Source organism: Ctenopharyngodon idella, chromosome 24, assembly GCF_019924925.1.
Source record: "Ctenopharyngodon idella isolate HZGC_01 chromosome 24, HZGC01, whole genome shotgun sequence".
NCBI classification, from domain to species: Eukaryota; Metazoa; Chordata; class Actinopteri; order Cypriniformes; family Xenocyprididae; genus Ctenopharyngodon; species Ctenopharyngodon idella.
In genome coordinates, this window is record NC_067243.1 from 939,560 (window position 1) to 955,521 (window position 15,962).

General features: G+C 41.2%; 1 protein-coding gene, 1 long non-coding RNA gene and 1 gene segment (V, D, J or C); 1 reads left to right on the forward strand and 2 right to left on the reverse strand.

The window, feature by feature from the left end:
* LOC127507692 (immunoglobulin lambda constant 7-like) overlaps positions 1-15,962 on the reverse strand; it is a 45,749-nt gene that overhangs the window by 24,739 nt on the left and 5,048 nt on the right.
* LOC127506549 (uncharacterized) overlaps positions 1-15,962 on the forward strand; it is an 88,700-nt gene that overhangs the window by 7,864 nt on the left and 64,874 nt on the right. The gene's annotated exons all lie outside the window — the stretch shown is intronic.
* LOC127506610 (uncharacterized) lies at positions 10,730-11,261 on the reverse strand. The gene is made up of 2 exons (XR_007928091.1): positions 10,988-11,261; positions 10,730-10,885 (listed from the first exon to the last, which is right to left on the reverse strand). It is a non-coding gene; the product is annotated as an uncharacterized LOC127506610 (long non-coding RNA).

Genomic DNA, 15,962 nt, shown 5'->3' on the forward strand with positions numbered 1-15,962 from the left:
TCATCTCAAACTTTGCTCAGATTTGCCAAAGTCTGAAAAAGTCCATTTAAATTCGTACAAGGCCGAATGATCTGAGCTTAAGTTAACTTTATTGTTCATTCTGTTTGTCACGGAGCAGAAATTTGTCTTTGACACTGGCGTCATACATATACATAAATACATCCACAGAAGTGCTTAACAACACGACACACACTGACACACAAACACAGAAATAAACAGAATTACACTATCCACATCATTCCTAACATATTTCCAAACATCCCACAACAATAAAAATTCATCTAAACAATCAATTAAAAAGCGCTATAATGCCAACCGTTCTCTTGCATTATTTCAGAAAATAGTGTGATTTATAATAATCACTGCCATTGGAACAAATAATGTTTTATACGCATTACTTCTGGCCAAAGGAATTTTGAGTCCTGCCCAGATGTGAGCATTTCAAAACCAGAGTGAAGGGGGTGAGTACGGTCTTTAAAAATCACAATTGCCATTTTTTTTTTTTTTTTTTTCATAAAACGATTAAACAAGTCCTAGAGTGAGTGTTTATGTCCAGTGATCTTATTTGCCTGATTGGAAACACTTTATAATACTGATCCTTCATTAATGAATAACTACACAGGAACAAATGAGTAATGCATTATTAACACTCTTAACCTCAAAAGTTTACAATGATTACAGTAGTTACTAGAGAGTTATCATGTTTTTTTTTTACTTCAGAATACTGATCCAAATAATTAGTAATTCCTTCTGAAGGATTTGGTAATACTTCAGTCATTACTAGTGTGTTACCATGACCTTTACTTTAGAATTAATTATACATTATGCATCATTCATGTTAATTATGAACCTGTATATAGTAGTTCTTAGTAGTTCTCTGGGAGGAATGAAAAAACAGTAGTTACTGATTAGCTAATAGTGAACTACCACCTTCAACTGAGCACTGTTACTTACATCATTTACAGTAATTCAGCGATGTTCTTGTAAGCTGAAAAGTCATCTTCTCCTCTGTCATTTTGAAAGCTCTGCGTAAGAAACTTTGGGTGCTTCTCAAACAGAAGACTGCGTCCTTCATAGTCCAGTCCTTCTGAGGCTTGTAGACTTTTGTTGTAAATTAATCACAAATTGGTAAACTACACATGCTATAAAGCACTACGAGACCACAGACGGTTGCCATATATTACAGTGTAGCAATTACATAACATAATACCATTTCTGTCTTCTTTAGAATGAAATGTTGTATTTATATTGTTTAATGGACCTGAACTAACATGCCGTAAACAAGGAACAGTTGTATTTTAACTATTGTTTTGTATTTTAACTAATGTTAACAAGCTAGGATTCATAAATAGTGCAACAAATGTGTTGTTCATTGGTAATGTTAGTTAATCCATTAAGTAATGTTAACTAATGGGACCTTAATTTAATCAGACTGATGTAATGTAGTTTGAATATTTTATTTTTACCTCAAACTGTTAAATAGTCAGCTAATTTAAGCAGGACTGATATTATATTTGTTGCCATTAGTTTCTTTATGCTTTAATGTGAAGAAATATTATTCTGTAATGGACATTACTGAATAACAAATGAAAACATTTGTTCCTTGAGCCTTTAAAATATACATCATACTTTATTGCATAAACCTTTATGTTCAATATTAAATAAACAGATTAAAACAGTGTAAATTCACATTTATTTTACAATACATATTGTTTCAAAGCAGCTTTACAGAAAATACACGTCTGCACAATTTAGAGTGATCTGTTATCAGAGGTGACTGTGAAAGTAATGTCCATTTCAGAAATGTACAGTTTAAGATAATAAAAATCATGCAGTTAGCTAACATGAATTATTTTAGGCCGAATCAATGAGCTCCTTAAAGCAATTATTACAAGTCAAGGCAAGTAAAGTTTAATATTAACTGAAGAACACAAAAAAGTCACAGGTCACTTTGACTCGAGAAAAAAAAAAAAGGAAACAAGTCTCTGTATCAGGATTCAGGACTGAGGACAGACAAAAAAACAAAATAACAACCATGAGTTAACAAATGCTATGCAGTTGATCAATGTAGCAATTGTATGATTTGTACACATCATTGAAGTGACACATAAATACAATTGCTGTAAAAAGTACATCAGCATTTTTCTGGATTTATGTTTATTAAATTTTCCTGAAAAAAAGTAGTCATGATCCATGCTGCTCCGCTCCGGCTGTCATCATTATTTCCTCGGAGAGGCTGATTGTTGTCCTGTGGAACATCTCCATCTTCCAAGAGGTCACCTACACCAATGCATATGTTGTGCAATATTGCACAAGCTGCAACCACCTGCAGGTAAAATGAGATCAATAATTTGGTTGTTATAAGAAAGAATGTGTAGCAATATTGTAAATCAGGTGTATCAAGTCAGCTCTAGGTCCATATTCATGTGCATACTCTGATGGTATGCCAGTGTTGTGAATGTAAAGAAAAGTGGCTGATTTTATAGTTCCCTTTCATGGGAACATCGACGCTGCGTTGAATCGCATTGGGATCACCTCTGCGTGATTACGTCTTGAAGCACTCGTGAAATCGAACCAATAGTGTGACGGGACGTCAGAGCGGGTGACGTCACGGACCAGGAAACTATAAAGCACTCCTGAGAACAAAGAACGCCAGCTTCTGTGTCTTCAGCAGCGCTCTGTGTTTTCGTGTGTCTTATTTGGTGTTGTCTGTCTGCTATACATACAGAAAACGAATATCTCTTCGTCTGAGGACAAGAGCAGTTTTTCGTTTCACCAAGCACTTATAATATAATATATATATATATAAGTTAAGACACTTATTATGGCGACAAGCAAGCAGCAGTTTGTCAAGTGTGTTCCTCCCTGCCCTCGCTTCATCACGGGCGGGGATACACACGAGATGTGCGTTGCTTGCTTGGGAGTGGAGCATGCCCAGGCAGCTCTCGAGGGAGCTGTCTGCGTGCATTGTGAGAAGCTAACTCTCCGTATACTCCGTTCACGCCGGGCGTTCTTCGACAAAGAGAAAGAAGGCGCCGCGGCGAGCGTTCCCCAGGGATCGGGTCCCGCTGCTGCTGAGGCACAGCGACGGCTTCATTCCTGGGGTTCACAAATGGATCTGGTGGAGGGGTTAGAGACGGGCCCAGCCTTATCTCGGCCCTCACCTGCCAGATCCAGTGTCTCTCCCCTGGTTGTGGAAGCACGCGCTGCGGTTTCTTCCCCCAGGAGAGAGGCACCGGCGCTTCATCTATCCAGCTCTGAGGAGTTGGATGTGATGAGCGTCGAGGCTGGAGAGGAGGTCTCGCCATCCTCATCTCCAGCATATGAGGAGCTGTTGGAGGTTGTGACGCGGGCGGTGGCCAAATTAAATATCGACTGGCCAGCCGAAAGACCTGAAATGCGGCAAAAGAGCAAGTTAGATGAGCGCTTTTTGCCCGCCCGGTCACAGCCTCAGCGTCGGGGATTGCCGTTCTTCCCCGATCTCCACACCGAGGTGTCGAGATCGTGGCAGAAGCCGGCTCAATATAGAGTTTACAGCCCCCAAACATCTATATATTCTAACATCGTGGGGCTGAAACAATATGGTTATGGGACGATGCCCCGGGTTGAAGAGACGCTCGCGGGCTATCTCTCGCCTGAGTCCGCGTCGTCCCTTAAATCCCCGACGCTGGTGAGGCGAGTTTTGAGACCATCCAGGAACTGCGAAAGGCCACCGATTTAGCTCTCCGGGCCACCAAGGAGACGGCAAAAACAATCGGCCGTTCTATGGCAGCCCTGGTGGCCGCGGAGAGGCACTTATGGCTAAATCTTTCTGACATTAGAGAAAGAGATAAAGGCGTGCTGCTAGATTCGCCTCTGTCTCCCCTGGGCCTCTTTGGCGATTCTGTCACCTCGGTCGTCGAGAGGTTCCAGGAGGCCAAAAAACAGTCAGCGGCCTTTCAAAAGTTCCTCCCTCGCCGCTCTCTCTCCCCGCCATCTACCAGCTCCTCATCTGCGCATAGAGCGCAGCAAAAACAAAGTGTCGCCACCCGTGCTCCCCCGCAAAGATCTTGGGGACCGGGGCGGGCGACGCAGTCGAAGCCTTCCAAGGGTAAGACAGATCTGCGGACTGTCATTATCGCTAGGAAGGCTTCGAAGAAGTCCTGACGCCAGGGGCACAGGACTTCTGAGGGCAGCCCCCTCCGAAGAGGGTCCTGTATTAAGATCTATAAAGTTAACCCCTCTTCGGTGCCCTCAAGGGGCCGTTCTGTCAACCCTGCCACCTTGTGTGCTTCAGGGCGCAGCGGTCCCGGCCAGCGTCTGATTCGGCTGTTCTCTGCCGGTGCGCCGCTTCAGGGCGCCGAATCAGATGCTCAAATAACACCAGAGGCCAGCCTCGAGAGGCTGGTTCCCTTAGTAGAATTTCTAGAAGAATGGAAACGTCTTCCCAATATTTCTCGATGGGTGCTGCTCACAATAGAAAAGGGTTACAAAATACAGTTCGGGTTTCGCCCGCCTCAGTTCAAAGGGGTCCTTCCTACAGTGGTGGGTCCCGAGCAGTCTCTGGTTATGGAACAAGAAGTTATGACACTCTTGCAAAAAGGAGCTATAGAAAGGGTTCCTCCTCCCAGCAAGCAGTCAGGGTTTTACAGCCGTTACTTCATCGTTCCGAAGAAGGATGGAGGGTTGCGTCCTATTCTAGATTTGCGCATGTTAAATCGTTCAGTGCAAAAGCTCAAGTTCAAGATGCTTACACTCAAACAGATCACTACACAGATCAGGTCCGAGGACTGGTTTGTGACAATAGATCTGAAAGACGCTTACTTTCATGTGTCAATCCATCCTTCGCATTGGAAGTTCCTCAGGTTTGCTTTCGGGGGCGAAGCTTACCAATACAAGGTTCTTCCGTTCGGCCTGTCTCTTTCACCCCGCACCTTCACGAAGTGCGTGGATGCAGCTCTGGCTCCCCTGAGACTCCAGGGCATCCGCGTACTAAATTATATCGACGATTGGTTGATTCTAGCTCAGTCAGAGCAACAAGCAGTTCAACATCGAGATGTAGTTCTGTCACAAATGAGAAGGTTAGGGCTGAGACTCAATGCCAAGAAGAGCGTACTTCTTCCAGCACAAACTACCAATTATCTAGGAGTAGTCTGGGATTCCACCACGATGCAGGCACATCTGTCTCCTGCTCGGGTGAATGCCATTCTCTCAGCCGTGAAAGGGGTGAAATTAGGCCAGTCACTCACTGTGAAACAGTTTCAGAGACTGTTGGGTCTGATGGCAGCTGCGTCCAGCGTGATACCTTTTGGCCTGCTGCACATGAGACCCCTACAGTGGTGGCTCAGGACCAAGGGGTTTTCTCCGAGGGGAAACCCTTTCCGCATGATCAAGGTCACGCGGCGATGCCTTTGTGCCTTAGTTATGTGGAAGAAGCCTTGGTTCTTGTCCCAGGGACCTGTGCTGGGAGCTCCTAGTCGTCGCGTAATGCTAACGACGGATGCGTCTCTCACGGGCTGGGGGGCGATCATGAGTGGTCGCTCGGCTCAGGGTCTTTGGGAGGACCATCATCATTCCTGGCACATAAATCGGCTGGAAATGATGGCGGTATTTCGAGCACTCAAATACTTCCTCCCAGACCTTTGGGGCCACCATGTGTTCGCACAGACAACATGTCGGTGGTTTCCTACATCAACCATCAGGGGGGTCTGAGGTCTCGCCAGCTGTGCAAGTTATCCCATCAGATCCTCCTGTGGTCCCAGGGGAAGCTTCTCTCTTTGAGAGCAGCTTATATCCCAGGGCATCAAAATGTGGGGGCAGACATCCTGTCGAGACAGGGGCCGAGGCCCGGGGAGTGGAGACTCCACCCCGAGGTGGTGGAGCTCGTTTGGAAAAAATTTGGTCGTGCAGAAGTCGATCTGTTTGCCTCGAAAGAGACCTCTCATTGCCCGTTGTGGTATTCCCTGACCCATCCAGCCCCGCTGGGGTTGGATGCCATGGTACAGGCGTGGCCGAGGCTGCGTCTGTACGCATTTCCCCCGATTGCTCTGCTCCCAGGAGTTCTGGAGAGGGTTCGCTGGGACGGGGTCCGTCTCATATTAATAGCCCCATTCTGGCCGACCCGGATATGGTTCTCGGATCTAGTGTCCCTATTAGAGAGCTCCCCCATGGAGATTCTAATCAGGCAGGATCTCCTGTCTCAAGCGGGCGGCACAATAATTCACCCCCGCCCGGAGTTGTGGAAACTGTGGGCTTGGCCTCTGAGGGGGCCGAGCTCATAGAATCCGGTCTCTCAACTGAGGTTGTGGAGACCATACTCCACTCCAGAGCTCCGTCCACGAGAAAACTTTATGCATATAAGTGGAAGCTGTTTGCTACTTGGTGTAGCCGATCTCAGGTGGACCCGTTCCACTCATCCATCAGTCATGTACTGCAATTTCTCCAAGAAAAATTCTCGGATGGCCTATCCCCTTCTACATTGAAGGTTTATATTGCAGCTATTTCCGCCTATCATGCACCTTTGGGGGGCATTTCTGTGGGAAAGAACCCCCTAGTCATACGTTTTCTCCGTGGTACCCAGAGGCTGAGGCCTGCTGTGCGTACAAGAACTCCGTCCTGGGACTTAGCTATTGTATTGGAAGGGTTGGCTGCGGCTCCCTTTGAACCTTTAGAGGAAGTATCTGAAAAGTTCCTCACTCTGAAAACTATATTTCTGTTGGCTATATCATCTCTCAAAAGAATTGGAGATCTACAAGCACTTTCTGTTGCTCCTTCATGCTTGGAATTTGCGCCTGGAATGGTCAAGGCTTTCCTGCATCATAGACCGGGGTATATACCCAAGGTCCCCACCAATGTCCCGGGGCCCATTGTTCTGCAGGCCTTTTGTCCTCCACCCTTTTCAGATGCGGATCAGGAGAAACTAAATCTGCTATGCCCGGTGAGGGCTTTAGACACTTATGTCCACAGAGCTGCCCTGTGGCGCAAGACCGATCAGTTGTTTGTCTGTTACGGGTCCCCTAAGAAAGGGGGCCCAGCGTCTAAGCAGAGAATGAGCAAGTGGGTGGTCGAGGCCATCTCTCTTGCCTATGAATCGTCCGGACAGTCTTCACCTTTGGCTGTCCGGGCACACTCCACCAGAGGTATGGCTGCTTCAAAAGCTTTGTTCTCGGGAGTTCCCATTAGCGAGATCTGTGATGCGGCTGGGTGGTCATCTCAGCACACCTTTATTAGGTTTTACAACCTTCACTTGGGCTCCACTCCGGGGTCCGCGGTGCTCTCGTCCCAAAGTTAACAGGACAGGCACTTGGTCCTATGGCTTAGTTGGGATAGGGTTCCCAATGCGATTCAACGCAGCGTCGATGTTCCCATGAAAGGGAACGTCTCTGGTTACGTCTGTAACCTTGGTTCCCTGAATAGGGAACGAGACGCTGCGTTGCTCAGCCATACTCCCTGCGCACCTGTGAGCGTCTGCTTCATCCACATCAGAAGCTGGCGTTCTTTGTTCTCAGGAGTGCTTTATAGTTTCCTGGTCCGTGACGTCACCCGCTCTGACGTCCCGTCACACTATTGGTTCGATTTCACGAGTGCTTCAAGACGTAATCACGCAGAGGTGATCCCAATGCGATTCAACGCAGCGTCTCGTTCCCTATTCAGGGAACCAGGGTTACAGACGTAACCCGAGACGTTTTTCATACATTATAAATATAACAATAGGAACAGTTGGTAGGGGCATTCAAAGGCCCTGCAAACTAAGCTGTAGGATGTCCCAGTTGCCAACCAAAACAGGAACACCAGGGTTTCCAGAGTTGGCCTCTACCCATGATGCCTGTCCATCTCCAGCACTGTCAGGAGTTCACTTATGTCCTCCCTGCTGAGACGAAAATCAGGTCTTGTATCCTCTCAAAGTTAAATTAATTAGATATAACATATAATTTGGTAGTAAAACATAAAGTGTTGCACATTTTATTGGTGCAAAGATGAGTAGGCTACGTGTATTTTGTACATCATTTGTAACTGCTGTCTATCACTTCATTAGGAGCAGCACAATTTTAATATTGTGTCTTCTGTTAGTTACATAGCGACCACTGAACAGACATTTAGAAGTTTATTTTAAAATGCAAAGTATTGAAAATAATAAAAAAAATAAAAATAAAAAAAAAACTCTGTAAACACTTGCATTTTTTGCAACACTATAAGTGTGTCCCATCGGGTAATCAAAAGTTCTCTACACAGATGGGATGGAGGAGGGATGCTGATAAACTGTCAGACGAACAGAGGTAAGTCTGCTGTATTTATACCTCTTGTCATTGGTTAAGTTGATTAACTGAATCCTCTCCACCTGAGCTAATTAGGTTAATTACAGAGGGGGGTAGAGTATCCAAAAACTGTACTCAAGTAAAAGTACAAGTGCTTACAGAAATATTTACTCAAAGTAAAAGTGAAAGTAATAATCTTAATAGTTACTTGAGGAAGAGTAAAAAAGTATCCAATGAAAAAACTACTCAAGTAACAAGTTACTAATTACTTTGTAACTATATATATATATATATATATATATATATATATATATATATATACACAATACAATAGCATGTTATTATTTAGATAGACATTTAAATTATCATAAATAGATATCTTTGCAACAAACACAGGAGACAAGCTTTATTTCTGGCATCTGTAGCCCAAATATCATTGCATGTCCTTTGCTTTGTATAATAATAACATATACAGCTACATTTGAAAGAAGAAAGAGAGAAAACTCTTTACATGTGCTCACGCTCATAACCGCTGAACATCTGAACACAAACAATGATCAAATACACATTGACGGATCTTCTTCTGTCTGTTCTCCAAAATGTAATCCAATATATATTTCAGCAGGTGCGTGTAAACTGGTTAACTGTGGCTGCTTCTGAAACCGCCTACTTCTCTACTATTTAGTAGGGGAAAAGCAGTAGGCGAGCGAATATGTCCTAAACCTCAGTAATAAAAGAGTAGGCGAGAAGTTCCCGGATGGCCTACTGCTTCCGCCCAGATTCTGAAGTGTTCCTCGATGGATACTTTTCTATCCCAGGAGTACGGTGTACATTTTAGGACTTCCTCACAGCTCAGTCATACAACAAAAAGGCGTCATGCCTCAGACTAAAAGGCTTCTGTCATCGGACAAAACGGCATCGCGCCTCAGACCGAAAGTCTTCAGGTCTCAGGAAAAACGACGTCAGGTGTCAGGTCTCTACAATTAGGCATCGAACGAAACAGCCTCAGACCAAAAGGCATCAGACCAAAAGGCATCGGATGAAACGGACTCAGACAAAAAGGCATCAGGTTTTTTTTGTTTTTGTTTTGTATAGCCCAACTTTCTATTAGCTTTTATCCCATCATAATGCCGTCCTTCAGTTGTCTTTTTCTTTACTGTTACTATTCCCAGATTTATGTAAGATGTGTGTGCGTGCATGTTAATTATGTAGAATCTATCTGTTGATGGTATTCATGTAGGCTATTTATAAGAAAAGAAAAGAACAGAAAAGAACATGCCGATTTTCACATCGGTCTGCAGAAAAACAGCAACGGGCTGAATGAAAATGTAAAATGTGACTCTTCCATCCAGATAGTGGTATTCTGTTTTTATTGTTATTTTTATTTTTTTATGCATTCCATTTTTATTCTTATGTATTTGTTTCCTTTTTATGTAAAGCACTTTGAATTACCATTGTGTATGAAATGTGCAAAATAAAATTGCCTTGCCTTGCCTAATCGACTCTCTGACAGTAGGTGGCGCTGGAACAGAAGAAATAAAGCCGTTTCCCTGGTAACCTCTGTACACAAAGCAGCTGTGCTTATAACAACGCATTCAAATAGCTCGAAAGATTTTTTACCTCTCTTATAAAAATGAACCATGGTTTTACTACAAATAAAAGAAAATGGTTATTGTAGTTAACCATGGTAACCACAAATTAACCATAGTTTTGCTACACTATAGTTTATGGTATTTGTAGGTCAATTATTGTTATACAAATAGTAGCCTATCAATCCGACAAAAAATAATAATAATAATAATAATAATAATAAGGAGGAGAAAAGCGGCGCGGATGCTTTCAAATGTGAGTAAACACGGTTCCTTGTGTTAAAATCGCATTTGTTGAGCTACTGTAGAGTAATCTGTTGAATGTGCAAAGATGCTAGTATAGTTGTGATTTTGCAGTAAAAACACGTTTTATTATGTATAGATAACAGGGGAGCTTCAGTAAACACACGTTCATCTCCAAAGTGGATTTACATGAATTCTGAACCATATACATCATAAAGATGCTTACTAAATGTTTATTTAACATCTGACAGGAACATCTTCTGTAAGTATTATGGCTTATGAGTGATGGATTATGTTCTATGAGTGAGGTATGTGTGCTATTATGTAGAATTCACTGTTGTCAAAACTGTTTACATGAATGAAAATAATGTAAATAAATAAATCTACCTAAAATAAACATAAGTTATCTATTGTATTTGTCCATTAGTACTGTTGATAAATTAAGGAACATATAAAAAGTGAGTTAACAGATCATCAACTACCTCAACATGTAAATGTAGTATTGAGCACATAAATCTCAGAGGAAACTTGAATCTTGTCTGATGTTACAGGGACAGATGATCACGTGTGTTTATCCGGTGGAGAGAGGCTGATGAAGGAATGGTGCCATCAAAGGCTTTGAGTGACGATACTACAGAAATGAATAAAAAATCTACTTAGATCTTAAGTTGTAGTTTATTTTAATTATTGTAATTTCAAACAGAGTTATTACAGCACTTTTCTGATTCTTGATGTCTGTACATTTGCTGCAGAGCTTTTGTGGAGCAGGACCTGCAAGACAAGGTGACGGCAGCATTTGTGGGGAAAAAAAGGGAAAACCTGGAACAAAAATATAAAGTAAGATCATTTTGTTACTTCTAATACAGAATTCAGATGACATTATGCTGTTAAAATGACTGCTTTTGTATGATGTTTGTGCACTTTTGTAGGATGTGAAATGTCCTCAGACTGGTGTGAGCACTGAGGATGGAGAGCCACAGCAGGTCCTGGGAATGGTGTAGAGCCATGGATGAGACCCTCCATCACTCCTCCTGCCCTTACTGCCTCATCTGGACTGGATGTTGCTGTGGTCTCTTCTTTCTCAGTGAGCCCAGAGCCAGCAAGAGCATCTAGAAAAAGACCAAAAAACATAGAGGATGTGATTTTGGTCAAGTTTGTCCTGCTGGTTTCTGTTCATACAGTATCAGTCAATGGAGCCTGACTTTCATAAGCTTCAAAAGCATCATCAAATAATGTCATGAAGCTTCTGGAAGTCAGGCTCGATTGACTGATACTGTATGAACAGAAACCAGCAGGACAAACTTGACCAAAATCACCTTTTGTGTTCAGAAGAAGAAAAAAAATGAACACAGGGATTGAACAGCGTGAAGGCGAGTAAATAATGACTGAATTCATATGTTTGGGTGAACTAACCCTTTATGCACCCAAATAGAAACTGTATGAAATTTATGTATGCATTTATATTATAGTATCTTGAAAAAGTAAACTTTAAGAAATAAGCAGCTTTAATTAGCATTTGTACCTAAGACACTAACAAAAAAGGATTTTCAAAAATCACATTTACATTTGACCATTTGGCAGATGCTGTTATCCAAAGTGACTTACAGTGCTCTTATTACAGGGATGATCCCCGTGGAGTAACCTGGAGTAAAGTGTCTTGCTCAAGGACACACTGGTGGAGACGGCTGCGGTTTAACCCACTACACCACAAAAGTAATGAAGCTACAACAAAAATTAGCCTGTAATTGTAAAAATATGAAAGGAAATATGGCAAGAAACAGAATGCTGACATGAATTGTAAAATGTTTTAATCTGTTTATTTAGTCATGCTGATGGAGAGCAGCCAGATTGTCCCACACATCTTCTCCCACTCTTGCTTCAAGTTTGTGGGGTTCAGGGGTCCATCATCATGGTCTTCCTCATCCTCTGGATCAACGATGTCCCCATTGAGAAGAGCAGCAGTGAGGGACATGATGGATGACAAAGACAGGTGAAGGTGTTCACGGTGGTCAGCTGCAGAATGGGCACAGCTGTGTTGAGATGGCAGCAGGATGTGGGGATCATCGCCCACAAATATGTGATTGTTAGAACAATAAATTTGAATAAAGCTTTGTTTCATGTGCTGTTGACTTGTATATGCATTTATTTATTGTTATTGTTACTTTTATTAATTCTTTTACTTTTTTATTAATTATGCTATTATTATCAGTAAATTTATATATTTTATTAATTCATGCATTAATTCATTGCTTGACTGTAAATTGAGATGTATTCACATCAGCTGTAATTGTCTAGTGTGTGTTCATGCGTAGCTATGTCATATGACAAAACTTTACATTTTGCTTGTTTTACTAAAGAAGTAAAACGAAAAGTAATATAATTAAGTTTTGGTCAGCATTTATCAATATTATTGTGTAGAAGTGTTGGGGTGGGCTAGCAATGCAATTCATTCTGGGGTAATCTTAATTTTTAAGTAGTTTATACTTTTTGAGTATAAAATCTACAGTCTTCTTCAAAGGCGAGATCTTCGAGCAGCTGCCCGACGTCGTCTTTGTGCAGACATTTCAAACACTGAGGAAAACCGCACTAGGTAGGGTTGTGGAGTTACTGGTGCTGTGAGGTGTTAGTGCACCTGTCGCTCATATCTTTACTTTTATTGCAGGACCTATAATTACATACAAGATCAGGGAAAATACCATGGTTGTATCTGTAACAATGAACAATAATAATGACAAAAAAAAACAAATATGGGTTTGTATACATCATAGTTTGAGATTAAGCATGATAACGAGGTTAAATATTTTGAATACATCATAATGCATAAAAAGTATTTGTTTGTTTATTATTTATAAGCCTGAGGGATGAAACTATAGAGCTAACTCAACAAGAAAAAGACGAAAACGTAAAGGAGATTTATGCCACTTTTACTTGTGGATGAACATTTTTGCATATAAAATGAAGAAATTAACAACATATTCACGCAAATTTGGGTTTTCGTAACAAAAAATAAACTGTGGGTCACATTAGTATTTAAAAATATAAGAACTTTAAATTGATCCAAAACATATTAGTTGTACTACAATCACAAAATTACTGGGCAGCTGTTTCTTCAACAAGACCACAAAATAAGCAAGTTTAATCAATATCAAGATATTTACAGATGGATGAATTAAACCTGTCACTCATATCTTTAAAGTTGTTGCGCTTGTGATTACGTCGTAGGTCACATGATAACGCCAACATGGCGGATTATGTCCGGATCGCATTCATACTCAGTGAGATTTGGCTATTAAGTACCTACTCTTTTAGCGCTTGTTAAGTAAGTACTTATTGAAATTAAGTACCTACTCATTGAGTAGGCGGTTTCGGACGCAGCCTGTGTCTACGCAAAGGCGTTCATTTTCAAAGCGAACAGGTCGCCGGCGCCGCCATTGTGCAATATAAGCTACCCACAAATTACCGTGGGACGGCGGGTGTTCATTTCATACTCTCTGAACAATGGTAGCTTATTTAATGTATAAATCCATAAAAAAACAGTCAAGAAATGCTACATACTTTGTTATTGTGACGTAATAATCTGCTTGGTTGTAAAATGTCGGCTATTGGCTGTATGAATTGAAATCAAATGAAATCGATACCTGTGGAATTGTTCACAGACAGCATACGCAGTTCAACTAATAAAGATCTTCATCGCTGACAAACAATAGGAAGCATTTGCAGATTTGCTTTTAATTGACTGTAGGTCCACTGCCACTTCATCCAACACTGAGAAACCGCTTCACTACCCACCTCTGGTTAATTATCTGAACCTGCTCCTCCCGAACTTTGTTAATAAAACATTTCAATTCACCTATAGGTGAAAAGGGTACTTCTTAAACGTTTCCAAATGGGTCAGGAGCAGCACAGTCCCGAACGAAACATCCCCATCTGACTAACAGAGAACCGTATGGGAACGTTCTGTTAATGTCCCAAATGTCCTTTTTGTAACGTTCTTATGTGACCTTAGAATAACCAATATGGAACGTCCCCTTAAAGTCATATAAGGAAACTTGAACTGCAGCACTTTCATTACCAAAAGAAGATGTTTTAAGAACATCCCAAATTTTCTGTAAAGGTTCAGGATTTTTGTCACTTTTAGGGAACGGTGTGAGATGGACGTTCATCTGCACATCATCAGTGTCTCAGTAGTCAGAGTAAAAATAAAACTACTGAACTAACTAAAAATAACATCAGTCAGAATGTAAATCAATATTCTGTAACTCTAGTGTATATTAGTTTGTCTGTTGTAAATCCTGCCCACTTCTTTGCATTGTCACACATGCTTCAGTGCTCTGAGAGTGTTTATAGTGCTGTGAGTTTAACACTTCATGACTGAGAGCAGAACAGAACACAATCTTCATCATCACACAAGACAAAAGAACAACAATGAACAAAATCACCTTCTTCATCTGGACTCTCACTCTGATCACTCAAGGTTTGTAGTAAAATAGTCCTAATGATTAATGATTCCTTTAAAATATATTATATATAAATTATTCTCTTGAAATATTAAATGTTTATAATTTTAGATAAGAATTTTTAGAGTTTATAATTTTATTTTTATTTTTTCTTTCAGAGTGTAGAGGACAGTACACTGTAACTCAGAGTCCATCAATAACAGCTCAACCAGGACAAGAAGTCAGAATAAACTGTAAAACCAGCAGTGCAGTGTATAATGGTAATCATTTAGCCTGGTACTTACAGAAACCTGGAGAAGCTCCTAAACTCCTCATATATTTAGCAACAAGCCGTTATACTGGAACTCCATCTAGATTCAGTGGCAGTGGATCTGGCAGTGATTTCACTCTGACCATCAGTGGAGTCCAGACTGAAGATACAGGAGATTATTACTGTCAGAGTTTACACTATCCAAACAGTAACTGGGTGTTCACACAGTGATAAAGAGTGGTACAAAAACCTCGGTCAGTCAGACGTCACAGTGATGCACTGATACAGCTGAGAGATACTGCAGCTGCTGATGGAGGATCACAAACAACACAATGTTTTATCAAACCTTTCAGAAACATTATTTATTTATTTTGATGTACTAAGCATGTAACATCATCTTTATATTATATAAATGTTAGTGGTGCTTGGTCCTGCAAACATTGTCACTACAATGTAATCTAACCACAGGAAATTCAGTCACTTTAACTGCACTTCCATGCTTCATCACTAGATGGCGTGTCTGTTACATAACTGAGTTCTCTATCTGTCAGTCACTTTGACGTTGTGTCGATGTGATGACACTAGTGTAGTGTTTCTCAACCTTTTTTACCCGATGGCCTCCTCCTTCACCAGATCAATACTGCAGTGCCCCCCTAAGATGCCTGACGTTTCCACTTATACTGAACTTCCACAGCAAAGAGAGAAAAGTGTTTGTATTTAAGCCTTTTTATTAGCAAAACATTTGTTTGGATTATTACTCTTCTACTGCATGTTTTTTAATATTCTTTTTGAAAACATTTACAACTTATAATTTATAATTTATAGCTTTATAACTTAAAGAAAATAACTTAAAGAAATCTGAAAAGAAACCTCTGCTAAATTATAATACTCTGATGTTATCCAGGTCGAGTGATTGCATCTGTGCCAACAGAACGATTGAGACTCCCATCTAAAGCCTGTCGGTTCACGTCGTCTTTGATAACAAGAACTTAATGCTGTTGGACAGGCTGTCTCTGCTGTACATGCCACGGACATGAACGAGGATAGTCCTGACCCAGCACACATGCAGGAACTATGCTCGTACCGATTTATTAATAATTAATAATCATCAATAATTAATAATCATAAACTGTGAGGTAAGATTAGTATACACACATCAGAAGGCCTACTCTCTCATCCCTGCATAGAA